The sequence below is a fragment of the Eschrichtius robustus genome, chromosome X, assembly GCF_028021215.1.
Source record: "Eschrichtius robustus isolate mEscRob2 chromosome X, mEscRob2.pri, whole genome shotgun sequence".
Lineage (NCBI taxonomy): Eukaryota > Metazoa > Chordata > Mammalia > Artiodactyla > Eschrichtiidae > Eschrichtius > Eschrichtius robustus.
This window is the reverse complement of record NC_090845.1, coordinates 126,431,793-126,450,789: the sequence shown is the minus strand read 5'-3', so window position 1 is coordinate 126,450,789 and position 18,997 is coordinate 126,431,793. Positions and strand designations below refer to the sequence as shown.

The 18,997-nt window shown below is 39.1% G+C and overlaps 1 pseudogene; it reads right to left on the bottom strand.

Annotated features, from left to right (window-relative positions):
* Nucleotides 1-3,161: 3,161 nt before the first annotated feature.
* Nucleotides 3,162-4,968, bottom strand: LOC137756460 (peptidyl-prolyl cis-trans isomerase A pseudogene; annotated as a pseudogene).
* Nucleotides 4,969-18,997: the final 14,029 nt, after the last annotated feature.

Below are 18,997 nucleotides of genomic sequence, written 5' to 3'. Positions count from 1 at the left end.
TATAGTGTTCATTTTAGAAATGAATAAGGTGTATGCCTTCTTTTTGCTGAGTTAATACCTACTCACCCTTCAGAACTTGCTTTAAATATCAGATCTAGCATTTTCTGACCTCTCCAGAATAGATTTAGTCCTCCTACTTTATGCTTTCATAGCACTATTTATTTGTTTGTTTTTATATCATCAATAGTAGTTGTACACATTTATTGAATGAGTACTATATGCTAGGAATTGTATTAAGCACTTAAGAACGATATCATTTAAGTGTACGCTTAACATTTGTCTTTTACCCTCCACTGTATGTAGCATAAAAGGACATGGCAGATATGTCTTTTCGTTCACCATTGTATCCCTAGTGCCTAGTGTAGAGCTTGCCACGTATTAGGTGCTTAATATATCTTTGTTGACTGATTAAGTAGTTAAAGATGTTATTGTTAACTTTATTATTTACTCCTAGCTAATGAAGATATTCTTCTTTCTAGTCCATTGGATTCATTTGTTGAGATTACTAAATTACCACTTCAGTCAATACTTAAGGCTGGTAATTCTGAAAACGCCTAGAATGGCCCTGTGGTACCTTGAATGATTTTGGAGTTGGATGAGAGAGAAATAACCACTGACTAATTCACTGTATTCTGTTTGGACCACATAATCATGTGTGAAGTAGCTGCCACTTTGAAATGATTGGAATTTGTAAGTCATTTTATTTGGGATTTTAAAGTTAATTTAACCACGAGTTCCTTATTCAAAACTGATCTAAATGCATAGTATTGTCAAAATTATTTTCTTGCATTCTGTTCATATATGTATGTAGTTCCTACTTGGTTGAAATAATCTTGGTATAATAATAAAAAGTTCTGAATCCATTTAATAACCATGTGTAAGAAATAACTATATTTCTCCTATCTGTCAGCAAAGTGCTACAGTCCTTTTTTTCTTCCAGTGACCTAGATACACCCAGAGCCTGTGAGAGTTACTCTGAATTTATCTTAAAAATCAATATCAGTTTTCCCTTGCCTATTACTATAGGGAATATTTTCTCTTTGCCTTCCATCTATCTGCAGTAGAAACTTTAGTCAGAGACAAACAATATGACAAGCTTTCCAGATTCATCTCCTAGAAAAGAAAGGAATTTTTCACATTGGTTCATTAAGTAGAAATATCCTATCCTGAGCAAAGTCCCAAGCTAGCAGTTGCTAGCTGATGTTTAAAATACATAAAAATAGATAGATTTAAATCATCTAGTATAATATTTGCATAGAAGTTCTTTTTCTCAGTAATTAATCATTGAATCATAATGTGTGTTCACTAACGTACCAAATGATACTTAGTTCCAAAAGATGAGCATAATAATTCCTTACATGTGTTTAGCACTTTGTAAATTCTAAAGATTTTCAAATCTGACAGCACAATTGATCCTCATAACAACCCTTTGGGGTAGGTAAGGTGAGTGTACCTGGCATTGTATTGGCTCATACAGTGTTCATTCCTTAAGCATTTCTCTTTTACATTCTTCTACTCCAGAGGCTGGAAAGATGAATTCTTGTTTTCCAGTCTCCCCCGCAACCAAGGCTGACCTTGTGGCATAGTTCTTGCCAAAAAGATGAAAGAAAGAAAAATCTAAGTAGTGTTCTGAGAAATAATTTTGATTACTGATGAAAAGAAGGACAGATAACATGTGTTTAGCCTCATTCCTTTACCCTCTTTGCCTGTAACACACAGATGTGAGGCCTGGAAGTACAGGAACCACCGTACAATCACATGGTAATGCTGGGGAGGAAGAAATTTTCCTCTACCCTTCTAGGTTCTTCTGGCTAGTCTAAATTGACATGAGACAGATTAGCAGGAGGAAATCAAACAAAGTTTAGTAACATGTATACATGGAAGAGACCCAGGAACATTGAGTAACTCACCAAAATGGCTGAAACCCTCACCTTATATACCATCCTCAGCTAAAAACAAAAGAGGATGTTGATGTAGTTAGTGGTTTGGGATTTCAAAGGGGAGAAAGGCAATTGACATGGAGATGGGAAAGCAAATGTTTGGTAAATAAATGTTTGCTGGGCCAGGCAGAGACATTGGGACACAGAAAGGAATTTTAACCAACAGACTTAGCTAAGTCCATCCCTGTCCACACACCTAGTTCGTAATTGTAGTTATCTTTAGGGATAGCTCCCCTCCTGGAACAGGTCCTCTATCTACATTCTTTTTTTTTTTTTTTTTTTAATCTACATTCTTTTAGGCACTTAGGGAGAAGGTCAAAGTTCTTCCTGAGTCTTTTGGGCCTTGATTGTTTTCAGCTCCAAATAATCCTCATGCCAAAGAGACATTTCGGGGTGGCAAGTTTTACTCCCCTACAGTAATGATGGTGAAACACAAAGAGCCTTAGTCCTTTAATTCATTGTTGAGCACCTGAAACAATGCCTGCTCATTTTTGGATTTCTGTTATTGTGAGAGAAGATATGACATGTCCATTAACATAACAACAGCAGGGGAATGCGTCTTTAGCTTTAATGCTTAGCTTTAATGCTTAATATGCTAATACACTTAAAATATTTTAAATGGAATCTTAAGCTAAGAAAATGAAAATTGTTATGCTTTTAAAAATAGAGCAAATCTGGTAAAAAGATCTCAGTTACTTCTAGACTAGAGCACATTACCATTCTCTGGAGCCTGCTCTGAGCTCTAACATTTTCCATACTTACTAAGAAAACTGATGCATATATACAAGCACTTTTCTATGGTATTTACTCAAGAGTGGAATTGCTGGGCTACGGAGTACGTGTGTCTTCAATTTTATTAAATAATTCCTAACTGTTTTCCAAAGTGGTTATATTAATTGCACACTTCCACCGATAGAGTATTAGAATTATATGTTTTTCACCACTGGATATTATCAGAGTGTAAAAATTTGCCAGTCTGGAATGTGGGTAATGATCTTGTACTGTCGGGTTTTTTGTTGTTGTTTTTTAGTTTTTATTTCATAATCAGAAACAACTTTGCAATCCAGCTAAACTTGGAAGGGGATAAGGAAAATATGGAACCGAAAGAACTGCAGTGAGAACACAAAAATTATAGGATATTTCGAGCAGATGGGGGTGAAGGGGTGCTCTCCTGAGCTACAGAAGGAATGTCTGGTGGTTAAGATAAAACACAATTCAGATTTATAAGATTTGTCCACAGTCAGCAATGGTGATCTTCTTGCTGGTCTTGCCATTCCTGAACCCAAAGCACATGGCTTCCACAATATTCTTGCCCTCTTTCACCTTGCCAAAGACCACACGCTTGCCATCCAACCACTCAGTCTTGGCAGTGCAGATGAAAACCTGGGAACCGTTTGTGTTGGGGCCAGCATTTGCCATGGACAAGATGCCAGGACCCATACGCTTCAGGATGAAATTCTCATCATGAAATTTCTCCCCATAGATGGACTTGCCACCAGTGCCATTATGGCGTGTGAAGTCACCACCCTGGCACATAAATCCCAGAATTATTCTGTGAAAGCAGGGACCTTTGTAACCAAATCCTTTCTTCCTAGTGCTCAGAGCGTGAAAGTTTTCTGCTGTCTTTAGAATTTGCAAACAGCTCGAAGGAGATGCAGCCCAAGGACTCTCCCTGGATGGCGATGTCGAAGAACACGATGGAGTTGACCAAGGAGCGCAGCGCGGGAGGCTCAGGACGGCGGCGTCTGCAAGGCCTCTAGTACTGTGGCTTTAATTTATATTTTCCTGATTACTAATAAGGTTGAGTACCATTTCAAATGATTTTTGGACATGTGGAATTACTCTGTTTTGAAGGAACTGTTCAAATCTTTTGTTCATTTTTCTGTAGAGGTCTTTGTCTTCACCTTATTGATTTGTAAGATTATATATAAATATATATACCTGATTCTCATTATTCACAAAAGTTATGTTCTACAAAGTCACCATAAACACTGAATTAGCAAATGATGAGCTATGCTCTTAGGAAAAATACAGGATTAGGTTCCTATGGGTCTCTGGTGACATTTTCACCAACTGAAGTGTCATTTGTGTTGTACAGGTTCTTTGCCAATGTCCTTTTAAAACAAGCCAGCCTCATCAGCATTGTAAATCTTCTCTTCCCATTACTCTTTTCCTGTACAACACTTAGTGGATACTTTTAAAATTCTTCCACAGCCTCCTGACCTGCAGAACCTGCCTCACCTACAAGTTTAACGTTTTTCACACCATATTGCCTTTTGAAACAAGCAAGCCAATCAGCCAGGATTAGTCAAGAGGGTTTAATATTTTCCTAACCCTGAGTAATCTGACTGTAAATTTCTTTGGCTTTCAGCCTCACAACAATGAGGCCCACTATGCTGTTATTAATTGGTTATCATCTTATAAATCCACAGACTTAGCCACTCTTCCATCTTTTCCATAGCGTCATCACACACTATAGCTGTGACTTTGGCACTTTCCAGAGCTGCCTGATGTACAGATGGACAAATTTCCTCTTCCTTTTTCTGGATATACCAAATTGTTGACTCATTAACTTCGAGCTTGTGAAATGTGAAATAAAATGGAGTCACTTATGTCAAGGGGTCTTAGAATAGAGCTGGGAGGCCATTGCCAAGGTGGACTTTATGCATGTCCCAACTGGGTGGAACCCCAATCTGGGTTCTGGCTGGGTTCGAGTCCCAGCGCGTGGGTTCAGGTCCCAATTTGTGTTGCACGGTTTCAGAACCATGAACTTTTGAACTGGGTCAAACTACAAACCAAGGACTGGGAGTCGGCAAGAACACCTGCAACTTGTCACAGTAACAAACTTTACCTCCCTTATGCCTCTAATTCCAATTAAAATTCCTTGTAATGCAAACCCCCCTTCTTTGCCTTTAAAAGCTCCTAACTTTTACTCCCTAGTGAGACACTTCGGGTTGCAACCCGAATCTGTGTGCCCCAGTTGCACTTCGTTGATCTCAAATGTCAACTACGAATTGGCACTCGCCATCTATCGCTACAAGGATTAAATCAGGTGCTGCTGCAGCTGCTGATTTTCAACACCCCTGAAAGCAGTTCAGGGTGGAGAGCAGAAATGAGGCGCTCTGTGCTCTGGGAAAAACTGGCAGAACAGGTCTTCAGATAGTTAGATATTTTCAGGGGCCAATTTTATGAGCCCAATTCTTGTATCTCCTCATATCTAGAAAAGCACTAAAAACCTTCATGGTGACGACTGCTCCTCGTGACTAGCAGTAACCTGCACGAGATGAGCCGAAACCTTCTGTAAAAAATATGTGCTTGATTGCATGTACTCCCCCTTCACCAAAATCACATGTATACTGGCCTTCCCCCCTGCCTCTTTGGAGTAGTTTCTCAGAGCTCTCTGGGATGCCGTCTCCCGGGCTCCAGTCCTCATTTTGCCCCAAATAAAACTTAACTCGCAACTCTCACGTTGCGTATTTTCTAAGTCGACACAAATAACTGCTTTCTACTTGATTATTGCCTCCTAGGTTTATTTAGGTTGACAAACTCATGGCCAACAGCACTGTAACTCATGCCTGAACAAAGTTTATTAATACTCATAAAGCAAATCATAGCCTGCTTAGGAACACTTGGACAGTACTCCAGTGCTGTGTTTGGAGGCCATTTTAAACAGCAAAATCACCAAAAACAAGCGGAAAACAAAAATGCAAGAAATGTGGTGCTAAATAGACCTTGAAAAGAACACTTGTTTACAGTATGAGAGCTGAAACAAGGCAGAGCATTGCCTTATTCGACCTCAGCTGGCAACGTCTGTGTTGAAAGACTCAAATTCACCACTCAGTGCATGATCACAAATGACCACAAAAACACTGTAAGTATTGATTTTGGGATTACAAAGAAATTTTAGTGAGCAAATGAATCCACAAGTACCAAATCTGTAAAGAATGAGGAGGGATTGTGTATATTGATGTATGTGTGTGTGGTGAGGTCAGGGTTAAATTTCTTTTTTTTTCATTTTTTCCCCTGTGTATACCCAATTGTCTCAGCACCATTTAAGAAAAAAAAAACCTGACATTTCCCCACTCCTCTGCAGTGCTACTTTTGTCAAAAATCAAATATCCATTTACGGAAGGTTCTATGTGATATTATGATTTATAATGAGAAGTGTGTATTTGGTCTTTGTCCTGTTTCTGGCTCAGAGCTCCTAAAACACTTGGAATTTCCTAAGCATTGGGAGCCATAATGGTGTCTTGTTATGTTAATGAGGTGACTTTTGGAAAGCACTTAAGAAACCTAGGGTGGGGGCTGATTGCCAGGAGAGCCAACCACGTGATTAGAGGGTTGGAACTTCCACTAACCTCCCCCACCTCTGGGGAGGGCCGAGGGGCTGAAGATTGAATTCAGTTTGCCAATGGTCAATGATTGAATCAATCAAGCCTATGTAATGAAACCTCCATAAAACCCCAAAAGGACGGAGTTTGGAAAGATTCTGGGTTGGCAAACGTGGAGATTTGGGGAGAGTGGTGTGCCTTGAGAGGGCTTGGAAGCTCTGCGCCCCTTCCCACATGACTTGCCTATACATCTCTTCCATCCTGCTGTTCCTGAGTCATGTCCTTTTATAACCAACCGGTGATCCAGTAAGTAAAATGTTTCTCTGAGTTCTGTGAGCTGATGTAGCAAGTTAATCAAGCCCAAAGAGGGGATTGTGGGAACCTTTGATTTATAGCCCGTTGGTCAGAAGAACAGGTGATAACTTGGACTTGAGACTGGCCTCTGAAGTTGGGGTCAGGAGCAGTCCTGTAGAACTGAGCCCTTAACCTGTGGAATGTGATGCTGTCTCCAGGTAGATAGTGTCAGAATTGAGATAACTTGTAGGACACCCAGCTGGGGTCCCAAGAATTGTTGGTATGGAAAAACCCCCCTCACCACATTGGAAATTGGCGACCCGAACCATTATAGCAACTCTATTTCTGCCTTCTCCTGTTCTGTCCATTTTACTGTCCCTATACCAATATCACACTGCCTTAATTGCTATAATTTTATAATTATTTTTTAAATTTAATTTAATTTTTGTCTGCATTGGGTCTTCGTTGTTGCACGTGGGCTTTCTCTAGTTGCGGCTACTCTTCTATGCGGTGCACAGGCTTCTCATAGCGGTGGCTTCTCTTGTTGCAGAGCATGGGCTCTAGGCACACGGGCTTCAATAGTTGTGGCACGTGGGCTCAGTAGTTGTGGCTCGCAGGTTCTAGAGCACAGGCTCAGTAGCTGTGGCGCATGGGCTTAGTTGCTCCACAGCATGTGGGGTCTTCCCGGGGCAGGGCTGGAACCCATGTCCCCTGCATTGGCAGGCGGATTCTTAACCACTGCGCCACCAGGGAAGTCCCAGATGTTATCTTTTTTTTTTTTTTTTTTTTAAAGATTTATTGATTGATTGATTGCTATGTTGGGTCTTCGTTTCTGTGCTAGGGCTCTCTCTAGTTGCGGCAAGCGGGGGCCAATCTTCATCGCGGTGCGCGGGCCTCTCACTATCGTGGCCTCTCTTGTTGCGGAGCACAGGCTCCAGACGCGCAGGCTCAGTAGTTGTGGCTCACGGGCCCAGTTGCTCCGCGGCATGTGGGATCCTCCCAGACCAGGGCGCGAACCCGTGTCCCCTGCATTAGCAGGCAGATTCTCAACCACTGCGCCACCAGGGAAGCCCCCCAGATGTTATCTTTTTAAATGTCACTTTCTATCTGTTGTTGATGGTACATAGAAATAACATTCTCTTTTATGTGTTTTTTTATGGAGAACTTGCTAAACTTATCAATTCTAATAATTTATCTCTATATTATTTTGTATTTTTATGTGCATAATTATATATATAATGTGCATATATATATATAAAATGTCATCTTCCCCTGCCCCCTTTCTGATGAATACAACTCGACCATGCTGGATAGGACTTCAGTACAAATATTAAATTAAAGTGGCGGTAGTGGGCCTCCTTGTGTTGTTCCACATTTCAATGGAAATTACTCAGTGTGTCACCATTAAGTATCTTTTGTAACCGTCAGTTTTCCAGTAAAGAAAGTTTAAATTTTTTATTTTTTTGTCACACTGTGCGGCTTGTGCGATCTTAGTTCCCCAACCAAGGATTGAACCCAGGCCCTCAGCAGTGAAAGCACAGAGTCCTAACCGCTGGACTGCCAGGGAATTCCCTTAAAGGAAGTTTTCTTATAGAAATCTAGCCAAGTCTTTCTATTATGACTATGTTATTAATTATATCAAGTGATTTAACTCCACCTATTTCGATGATCGTATGATTCTCCTGTTTTAATATGGTAATATGGTACACTATATTAATTAAAATTTTAAAGCAAAACAGAACCAGCATTTCTGAGATAACTCCACAGTCTAATGATATATTATCCTTTTTTTCTGTTGCTGATATTTTGTGAGGATTTTTGCACATATACTTTCGAATGAGATTCACAAGTAATTTTCCTTTCTTATACAACTCTTGTTAGAGTTTTTAACAAGCTGTTGTTAGACTCACAGAATGAGTTGCAAACTGTACCTTCTTATTCAATTATTGGGAATAATAGTTAGTGTAATGCTGGAATTATTGCTGTCTTGAACGTTTGGTAGAACTACTAGTGAAGCTCTTTGTACCTGCAGCTTTCAATGTAGGAAGATTTTCATTACTAATGCAAATGCTTTAATCATTAAAGAACTATTCAGTTTTAAATTGCTTCTGGGTAATTTTTGGTAAATTATAGTTTTCCAGAAATTTATACATTGTATCTAAATATTAAGTGTATTACCATAAAGTTGTTCATGACATTCCCTTATTAACATCTGAAAGATCTGTGACAGTCTTTTGTTGTTCATTCTTAATGTGTTTTGGCAGACATTTATTGAATTTTTAGAATAAATGTTATCTTTAATTTTAATTAATTGCAGGAAAATTGCAAAAGTTAATTGCAGAAAAATTGCAAAAGTTAATTACAGAAAAATTTTAATTACCGAAAAATTGCAAAGACAGTACAGACTTCCTGTATACACTGCACCCAGTTTCCCCTATTATTAACATATTATATTAGTATCATAAATTTGGTAACAAGCCACCAATATTGGTATCCAATTATTCACTAAAGTCCATACCTTATTCCAATTTTTTAAAACTTTTCACATAATGTCCTTTTTCTGTTTCAGGATCCCATCAATGATCTCATATCACATTTAGCTGTCATGTATCCTGAGGCTCCTCTAAGACAGTGACAATTTTTCAGACTTTCCTTGTAGTTTTGGTGTCAACATTTTTAGTTATTGGTGAGGTATTTTATAGAACATCCTTAAACTGGGATTTGTCTGCTGCTTTTCTTATAATTAGACTGGGGTTAGGTTATACACTATCAACAAGACTTATGACTCTTAATGACCTTGATCACATGGCTGAGGTAGGGTTTCTCCAGGGTAAAGTTACTTCTATTCATCCTTTGACATCTTTATTAGAGTATAATTGCTTTACAATGGTGTATCAGTTTCTGCTTTATAACAAAGTGAATCAGTTATACACATACAATATGTCCCCATATCTCTTCCCTCTTGTGTCTCCCTCCCTCCCACCCTTCCTATCCCACCCCTCTAGGTGGTCACAAAGCATGGAGCTGATCTCCCTGTGCTATGAGGCTGCTTCCCACTAGCTATCTATTTTACGTTTGGTAGTGTATATATGTCCATGCCACTCTCTCACTTTGTCCCAGATTACCCTTCCCCCTCCCCATATCCTCAAGTCCATTCTCTAGTAGGTCTGCATCTTTATTCCCGTCTTGCCCCTAGGTTCTTCTGACCATTTTCTTTTTTCATTTTTTTTTCTTTTTTTAGATTCCATATATATGTGTTAGCATACAGTATTTGTTTTTCTCTTCCTAACTTACTTCACTGTGTATGACAGTCTCTAGGTCCGTCCACCTCAATACAAATAACTCAGTTTCGTTCCTTTTTATGGCTGAGTAATATTCCATTGTATATATGTGCCACATCTTCTTTATCCATTCATCTGTTGATGGACACTTAGGTTGCTTCCATGTCCTGGCTATTGTAAATAGTGCTGTAGTGAACATTGTGGTACTTGACTCTTTCTGAATTATGGTTTTCTCAGGGTATATGCCCAGTAGTGGGATTGCTGGGTCATATGGTAGTTCTATTTTTAGTTTTTTAAGGAACCTCCATACTGTTCTCCATAGTGGCTGTATCAATTTACATTCCCACCAACAGTGCAAGAGGGTTTCCTTTTCTCCACACCATCTCCAGCACTTATTGTTTGTAGATCTTTTGATGATGGCCATTCTGACCAGTGTGAGGTGATACCTCACTGTAGTTTTGATTTGCATTTCTCTAATGATTAGTGATATTGAGCACCCTTTCATGTGTTTGTTGGCCATCTGTATATCTTCTTTGGAGAAATGTCTATTTAGGTCTTCTGCCCATTTTTGGATTGGGTTGTTTGTTCTTCTGATATTGAGCTGCATGAGTTGCTTGTAAATTCTGGAGGTTAATCCTTTGTCAGTTGCTTCATTTGCAAATATTTTCTCCCATTCTGAGGGTTGTCTTTTCGTCTTGTTTATGGTTTCCTTTGCTGTGCAAAAGCTTTTAAGTTTCATTAGGTCCCATTTGTTTATTTTTGTTTTTATTTCCCTTTCTCTAGGAGGTGGGTCAAAAAGGATCTTGCTGTGATTTATGTCATAGAGTGTTCTGCCTATGTTTTCTTCTAAGAGTATTCTAGTGTCTGGTCTTACATTTACGTCTTTAATCCGTTTTGAGTTTATTTTTGTGTATGGTGTTAGGGAGTGTTATAATTTCATTCTTTTACAGGTAGCTGTCCAGTTTTCCCAGCACCACTTATTGAAGAGGCTGTCTTTTCTCCATTGTATATTCTTGCCTCCTTTATCAAAGATAAGGTGACCATATGTGCATAGGTTTATCTCTGGGCTTTCTATCCTGTTCCATTGATCTATATTTCTGTTTTTGTGCGCGTACCATACTGTCTTGATTACTGTAGCTTTGTAGTATAGTCTGAAGTCAGGGAGCCTGATTCTCCAGCTCCGTTTTTCTTTCTCAAGATTGCTTTGGTTATTTGGGGTCTTTTGGGTTTCCATACAAATTGTGAAATTTTTTTGTTCTACTTCTGTGAAAAATGCCATTGGTAGTTTGACAGGGATTGTATTGAATCTGTAGATTGCTTTGGGTAGTACAGTCATTGTCACAATGTTGATTCTTCCAATCCAAGAACATAGTATATCTCTCCATCTGTTGGTATCATCTTTAATTTCTTTCATTAGTGTCTTACAGTTTCCTGCATACAGGTCTTTTGTCTCCTCAGGTAGATTTATTCCTAGGTATTGTATTCTTTTGTTGCAGTGGTAAATGGGAGTGTTTCCTTAATTTTTCTTTCAGATTTTTCATCATTAGTGTATAGGGATGCAAGAGATTTCTGTGCATTAATTTTGTATCCTGCTACTTTACCAAATTCATTGATTAGCTCTAGTAGTTTTCTGGTAGCATCTTTAGGATACTCTATGTATATTATCATGTCATCTGCAATCGGTGATGGCTTTACTTCTTCTTTTCTGATTTGGATTCCTTTTATTTCTTTTTCTCCTCTGATTGCTGTGGCTAAAACTTCCAAAACTATGTTGAATAATAGTGGTGAGAGTGGACGACCTTGTCTTGTTCCGAATCTTAGAGGAAATGGTTTCAGTTTTTCACCATTGAGAACGATGTTGGCTGTCTGTTTGTCATATATGGCCTTTATTATGTTGAGGTAAGTTCCCTCTATGCCTACTTTCTGGAGGGTTTTTATCATAAATGGGTGTTGAATTTTGCCAAAAGCTTTTTCTGCATCTATTGAGATGATCATATGGTTTTTCTCCATCAGTTTGTTAATATGGTGCATCGCATTGATTTGCCTATATTGAAGAATCCTTACGTTCCTGGGATAAACCCCAATTGATCATGGGGTATGATCCTTTTAATGTGCTGTTGGATTCTGTTTGCTAGTATTTTGTTGAGGATTTTTTCATCTATGTTCATCAGTGATATTGGCCTGTAGTTTTCTTTCTTTGTGACATCTTTGTCTGGTTTTGGTATCAGAGTGATGGTGGCCTCGTAGAATGAGTTTGGGAGTGTTCCTCCCTCTGCTATATTTTAGAAGAGTTTGAGAAGGATAGGTGTTAGCTCCTCTCTAAATGTTTGATAGAATTTGCCTGTGAAGCCCAGATTATTTTCTTAAAGAAAACGCCGTGCGTTCTCCTGGGGAAGTTGTCCCTGGATCACGGGACCCTGGCAGTGGCGGGCTGCACAGGCTCCCGGGAGGGGCGGTGTGGAGAGTGATCTGTGCTTGCACACAGGCTTCTTGGTGGCGGCAGCAGCAGCCTTAGCGTCTCACGCCCGTCTCTGGGGTCTGCGCTGGTAGCTGCGGCCCATGCCCGTCTCTGGAGCTCATTTAAGCGGCGCTCTGAATCCCCTCTCCTCGCGCACCAGGAAACAAAGAGGGAAGAAAAAGTCTCTTGCCTCTTCGGCAGCTGCAGACTTTTTCCCGGACTCCCTCCCGGCTAGCTGTGGCGCACTAGCCCCTTCAGGCTGTGTTCACGCCGCCAGCCCCAGTCCTCTCCCTGGGATCTGACCTCCGAAGCCCGAGCCTCAGCTCCCAGCCCCGCCCGCCCCGGCGGGGGAGCAGACAAGCCTCTCGGGCTGGTGAGTGCTGCTCGGCGCCGAGCCTCCGTGCGGGAATCTCTCCGCTTTGCCCTCCGCACCCCTGTGGCTGCGCTCTCCTCCGCGGCTCCGAAGCTTCCCCCCTCCGCCCCCCGCAGTCTCCGCCCGCGAAGGGGCTTCCTAGTGTGTGGAAGCCTTTCCTCCTTCACGGCTCCCTCCCACTGGCGCAGGTCCCGTCCCTATTCTTTTGTCTCTGTTTTTTCTTTTTTTTTTTTTTTGCCCTACCCCGGTACGTGGGGAGTCTCCTGCCTTTTGGGAGGTCTGAGGTCTTCTGCCAGCGTTCAGTAGGTGTTCTGTAGGAGTTGTTCCACATGTAGATGTATTTCTGATGTATTTGTGGGGAGGAAGGTGATCTCCACGTCTTACTCTTATGCCATCTTGAAGGTCTCCACAGCAATGGACATTTTTATATTATCTTTATATAATACAAACTTACTATAATTGCTATTCGTGCCAGAAGTTTTTCTTGACTTTTTTTGGGGAGGATTTTCTACATAGAAAATCACTATTGCAAAGATATTTTTATTTCTTCCTTTCTAATTTGTAACCCCTTTCCCCCCCTCTTGTCTTTTTGCACTAGCTAGGAATTCCAGTGTAATTTTGAATTGGAGTGGCGAGCGAGAACATCCTTGCCTTGTTCCCCAAAGTGGTCAAGCATATACTTTCTCATCATGAAGTATGATGTTAGCTGTAGATTTTTTGTGTTATTTACCATGTAGGGAATCTGTCTCTGTATTCCTAGTTTGCTAAGAGTTTTTATCATGAATGGATGTAAGTTATTGTCTGATGCTTTTCTGCATCAATTGATCTTATCACGTTATTTTTTTCTTTAGACTATTGATATGGTTTGCATTGATTGATTTTTGCATGTTGAACCAGCCTTGCATATATGCTTTATCATGGTGTATATTTTTTAATACAGTGCGGGATTCAATTTGTTAATATTTTGTTGGAGATTTTTGTATCTATGCTCATGAGAGAATGGTCTATAGTTTTTCTTTCTTGTGATATCTTTATCTGGATTTCATAAAAGGGAAAGCGTTGGCCTCATAAAATGAGTTAGGAAGTGTTCCTTCTGTTCCTATTTCCCAAAAGAGATTATAGAGAATTGATATTATTTCTTCATTAAGTGTTTGTTAGAATTCACCAGTGAAATCATCTGGGTCTAGTGCTTCCCTTTTTGGAAGGTTATTAATTTTTATTTTCTGTAATAGTTTTAGGCCTACCCAGATTATCTGTTTCTCTTTGTGTGACTTTTTGTAGTTTGTGTTGTTCAAACAAATGGTCCATTTCATTCAGGTTATCAGAACTGTGGGCATGGAATTGTTAATAGTATTCTGTTGTTATCTTTTAAATTTTCATAGGATCAGTTGTATGATCCTTCTTTCATTTATGGTATTTGTATCTTGTACTCTCTCTTTTTCTTTTGGTTAGCCTGTCTGCAGGTTTATCACTTATTTTTATCTTTTCAAAGAAACTGCTTTAGGTTTCTTTGATTTTCTCTATTTTTGTCCTGTTTTAAATTCTATTGATTTCTGCTCTAATATTTATTATTTCTATTTTTATTCTAGTTTTAGACTTAAATGTATTTTTTCTTTAGTTTCCCAAGATATAAACTTAAATTATAGATAATAGATCACTGTTCATTTCTAAAATATGTATTTTATACCATGAATTTCCTTCTAAGCACTACTTTCCACTCATCTCACAAAATTTGATAAGTTGTATTTTATATTCATTAGGTTCAAAGTATTTTAAAAAATTTCTCTTGAGACATTTTCTTTGTTTGTTGTGTTATTTAAAAATGTATTGTTTAATTTCCAAATATTTGGGAACTTTAGAGCTACCTTCCTGCTGTTTATTTCTGATTTAATTGCTTTGTGGTATGAGAATATACACTGGGTGATTTCTTTTATTAGGATTGGTTTCTGGAGAATTGCCTTGTTCTTTAGATTTGAGTGGTTTAGGATATCTTTTTCTTCATTTTCCTTGACTCTCTGTGTTGGTGTCTGTGCATTAGACAAAGCAGGCACTTCTCCCAGTCTTCATGGGCTGGCCACGTATAGGACAAGACTTCAACAAATCAGTCCTGCCAGAGGTTCTGGGGCCTCTAATAGTTCTTTCCCTCCTCAGGGGGAAACTGAGAGCTTGGGTTTTTTATCTGCTCACTGTGTGCTGAGCAAGGGAAGGCATCTACTAGCCCAAGCTGTGTGACTTCTGTCTCTCCTGGGGCTGGTAGATGGTGCTGGACCTGTTTGAACTCTAGGACTAGTGAGATAGATGCTAGGTCTTTGGGCATCTCAGGAGAAGTTGGGAAGCTGGCTGCACAGATCAACTCTTTCCTTCCCCAGGAGGAAGCTGAAAGCTGGGATTTTCCATCTGTTCATTCTGTGCTGAGCAGAGGAAAGAATCTATGGCATCTACCACCCCAAGCCATCAGTTCAGCTCTGCCCCTGGCTGCTAGACTATGCTGGACCTGTCAGAAGTCCAACTAGCAAGACAAAAGCCAGTCCAATAGGGAGCCCCTTTGAAAAAGTTGGGGTGTTGGATTTGTGAACCAACCCCTTCATTTCCCTGGGTGAAGTTGGGAGCTAGGGGATCTCTTCCGGATCCTATGGTGCTGGGCTGGGATCAGGGACCCCAGTGAGAGGTGTCCCAAATCTCCCTACCCGCTTCAGCGAGTCTGGTTTAGCTTTCCCCGGGTGCAGGAGACTTTCTCTTAGTTTCTAGGTTTCTCACAGTGGGAATTTGTCCATGAATTGTTGCTGAACCAGTTTGTTTGTGGGAGGAAGGAGGATCCAAGGTTTCCAACATCTTGCTGATATCACTCCATACACTTTCCTTTAAAGGGGTTAAGGTGTGTTTTATGGCCCAGAATGTGGTTTATCTTGGTGACTGTTCTTGAGAAAATTCATGTGACTTGAGAAGAAGGTGAATTCTACTCTTGTTGGATGGAGTATTTCATAAGTCTCAATTAGACCAGTTTGCCTGATAGTGCTGTTTAGGTCGTCTACATCCTATTGATTTTCTGCCTGGTTGATTTATCAATTACTAACAGGGGAGTTTTGACTGACCAAGTGTCCACAGTTGTCTATTTCTTACTCTCTATTCTGTCTTGACCAAAATTTAGTCAGGTTTCTCTCTTCCTTAGGGCCCCTGAACTTTGCTTGTCCCCAAGTGTGAGCAAATGCAGAACATCTTCTCTTATCAGTTTATATTGAGAATTGGCTGACCACAGTGTGACACTTGTCCTGTCAGACCCTGCTGGGCATTTCTTCTAATTGGTAGTTCCCAAGGTACTGCTTACGTTTTTGTTTGATTTTGAGATGCTTGCAGATTTCTGAGATGGGGTAGATCTCCCTGTTGCAATAGTTTTTCTTCTGAATAAAATCTCTCCTTATCTAAGTCCAGATTTGTTTTTATTTGACAGAAGTTTCCAACCCCAATAGATGATTTGTCTATTTCTCCTTAAATTTCAATCAGTTTTTGTTTCATGTATTTTGGCACTCTGTTGTTAACAACATATGCATTTAGAATCATTATGTCTTTTTATAAAATTTAACTCCTTATCATTATGTAATATCCCTCGTTAATCTGTTTTTTTTTTTTTTTTTTTTGCCGTGCCACACGGCATGTGGGATTTTGGTTCCCCGACCAGGGATCAAACCTATACCCCCTGGAGTGAAAGCAGGGAGTCTTAACCACTGGACCACCAGGGAAGTCCTCTGTGGTTAATTTTAAGTGTCAACTTGGCTAGGGCCCAGTACCCAGATATTTGGTCAAACACAAGTCTAAATGTCACTGTGAAGGTATTTTTTTAAGGTGAGATTAGCATTTAAATCAACAGACTTTGAGTAAAACAGATTTTCCTCCATAAGGTGGGTGAGCCTCATCCAACTAGTTGAAGGCTTTAGAAAATAAGAGAGGCCCCCTAACCTTGTTATGTGTTAACTTGACTACACTAAGGGATGCCCACATAGCTGGTAAAACATTATTTTTAGGTGTGTCTGTGAGAATGTTTCTTAGAGAGATTAGCATTTGAATTGGTAAACTGAGTAAAGAAGATCTTCCATCACTAATGTGGAAGGGTATCATTCAATCCCTTGAGCCCCTGAATAGAACAAACAGGTGGAGAAAGGGTGAATTTGTTGTCTTTGCTTGAGCTGAGATATCCATTTTCTCTTGCCCTTGTACATCGACAGTCCTAGTTCAAGTATTCTTCTACTTTGTTCTCTTTCTTCTCCTTCTGATATTCAAATTATTCATGTGTTACACATTTTTGGAATTCTTATTTTGTTCTTTTATTTTTCATTCTTTTTTCCCCTTTGTATTATAATTTAGGAAGTTTCTATTGACACATCTTCGAGTTCACTGATTCTTTCTCCAGCCATGCCCATTCTTCTGATGAGCCCATCAAAGGCATTCTTCATTTATGTTACCATGTTTTAGTTTTCCAGAATTTTCTTTTGATTGTTTCTCATAGTGTCTGTCTCTCTGCTTATATTACTCATTTATTTTTTCATATTGTCTACTTTTCCATTACACTCCTTAACATATTCTCATTGTTATTTTAAATTTCCTGCTTGATAATTCCAAAATATATGTCACATCTGAGTCTTATTTTGATGCTTGTTTTGTCTTTCCAGACTGTTTTTTCTTTTTGTTTAACATACCTTGTAATTTGTTGTTAACACTAGGCATGATGTATTGAGTAATACAAACTAAGTTAAATAAACTTCCAGTGTGAGGTTTTATGCATTTTGGTTAAGTTTGCCTATATTTAATGTTTGCTGTAGCTGTAGATGACAGAGGTTTCAAATTCTGGTCATGTCTTTTTTTTTTTTTTTCTTTTTGTCTTCCCTGTTGTCTATTGGCTTCCATGAAAATACTTCCTCTGGGTCTCTGCTTCCAGCTGTGAATTATATTGGTATGGTGGTGGTGTGTGTCAGAGGGTAAATGTTCTATAATCTTACAGTTAAAATTTTAGTGGTCCTATGTCCCTGAACTGTGAGCTTCGGAAATGCTTCTCAGATATCCCCCTTTTAGGTGACACACAGAGGGTGCTGGCAGTCAGGCACATGCTCTATCCCCCAGGTGGGATAAGGCTCAGTTAAAGTCTTTTCCGCTGGAGGGTAGGTCTTTGTTGTGGAGAACTCTCTGGGAATATTTCAAAGAGGTTATTTTCCCCCTCCTGCTAGAAACAAAGGGAAAAATTTTCCTGGATCCTTACTTGGAGAACATGGTGTGGTTCCTGGAGTGAAAGCCCATGAAAGCATGGGATTCTCCCTGAGATTGGGTCCCCAGGAGTTTCTCATTATCTGGCTAGGCCACGCTCCAACTCCAACATTTTGTCTGTTACCATTTAAGTGTTATCTCCAGTGCCTTTTGCTACAAATTAGCAGTTCTCTGTTATAAGTCTCTGTATTTGCCTGTCATTATAGACTTTGGGGTGGCAGTTTGCTCTGATACTTTGATTCTCTGAAGGATCCAAGAAAAGTTGTTGATTTTCAACTGTTCAGCTTTTTTCTTTTTGTAAGAAAGGAAATGGCAACTTTCAAGCTCTTTTCCTATAAGTGCTGAAACCAGAAGTCTATCAATTTTATTATTTATGTCAAAGGACAAATTTTTGGTTTTCTTGACCCTCTTTTATTGTATATTCATGTACTGGTTCGTTAATTTGGCTCTCATCTTTAATATTTTCTTTTTTATCTTCTGGGGGTTAATTTTTCCATTTTGTTTCTAAACTTACTAAAATAGACTATTACTGCATTAATCTTCATCCTTTATTTTTTTCTGTGATTTATGCATTTAAGGAATAAATTTCCTGCTAAGCATGGCTTTAACTTCATCCCACACATTTAGATATAGCATTTGTACTAACTTTTATTTCAAAATAGTTCTAATTTCCGTTAAGACTTATTTCTTCACCTAAAGATTTTTAAAGTGTATTTTAAAATTTTGAAAACCAAGAATTTTCATTTTATCTTTGTGATGTTGATTTCTGACATTGTGATCACAGAGAATATGCCATAACTGAAATTGTTTGACTTTTATTGAGACGAGCTTTGTAGCCAAGGATATAGTCAATGCTTACAAGTGTTCGGTGTATGGTTTTTAGAATATGTATTCTTCAGGAATTACACAGCAGTTATAAAGTTTAAATTGTTAATGGTTTAATTCCAGTTTTCAGTATCTTTACTAATATGTTTGTCTGCTCAGCCTATCCATTAAGGAGACCAGTATGCAATGTTTGAAAATTTTTCAATTTTATTATAATTCTACTAATTATCCTTTTATATATT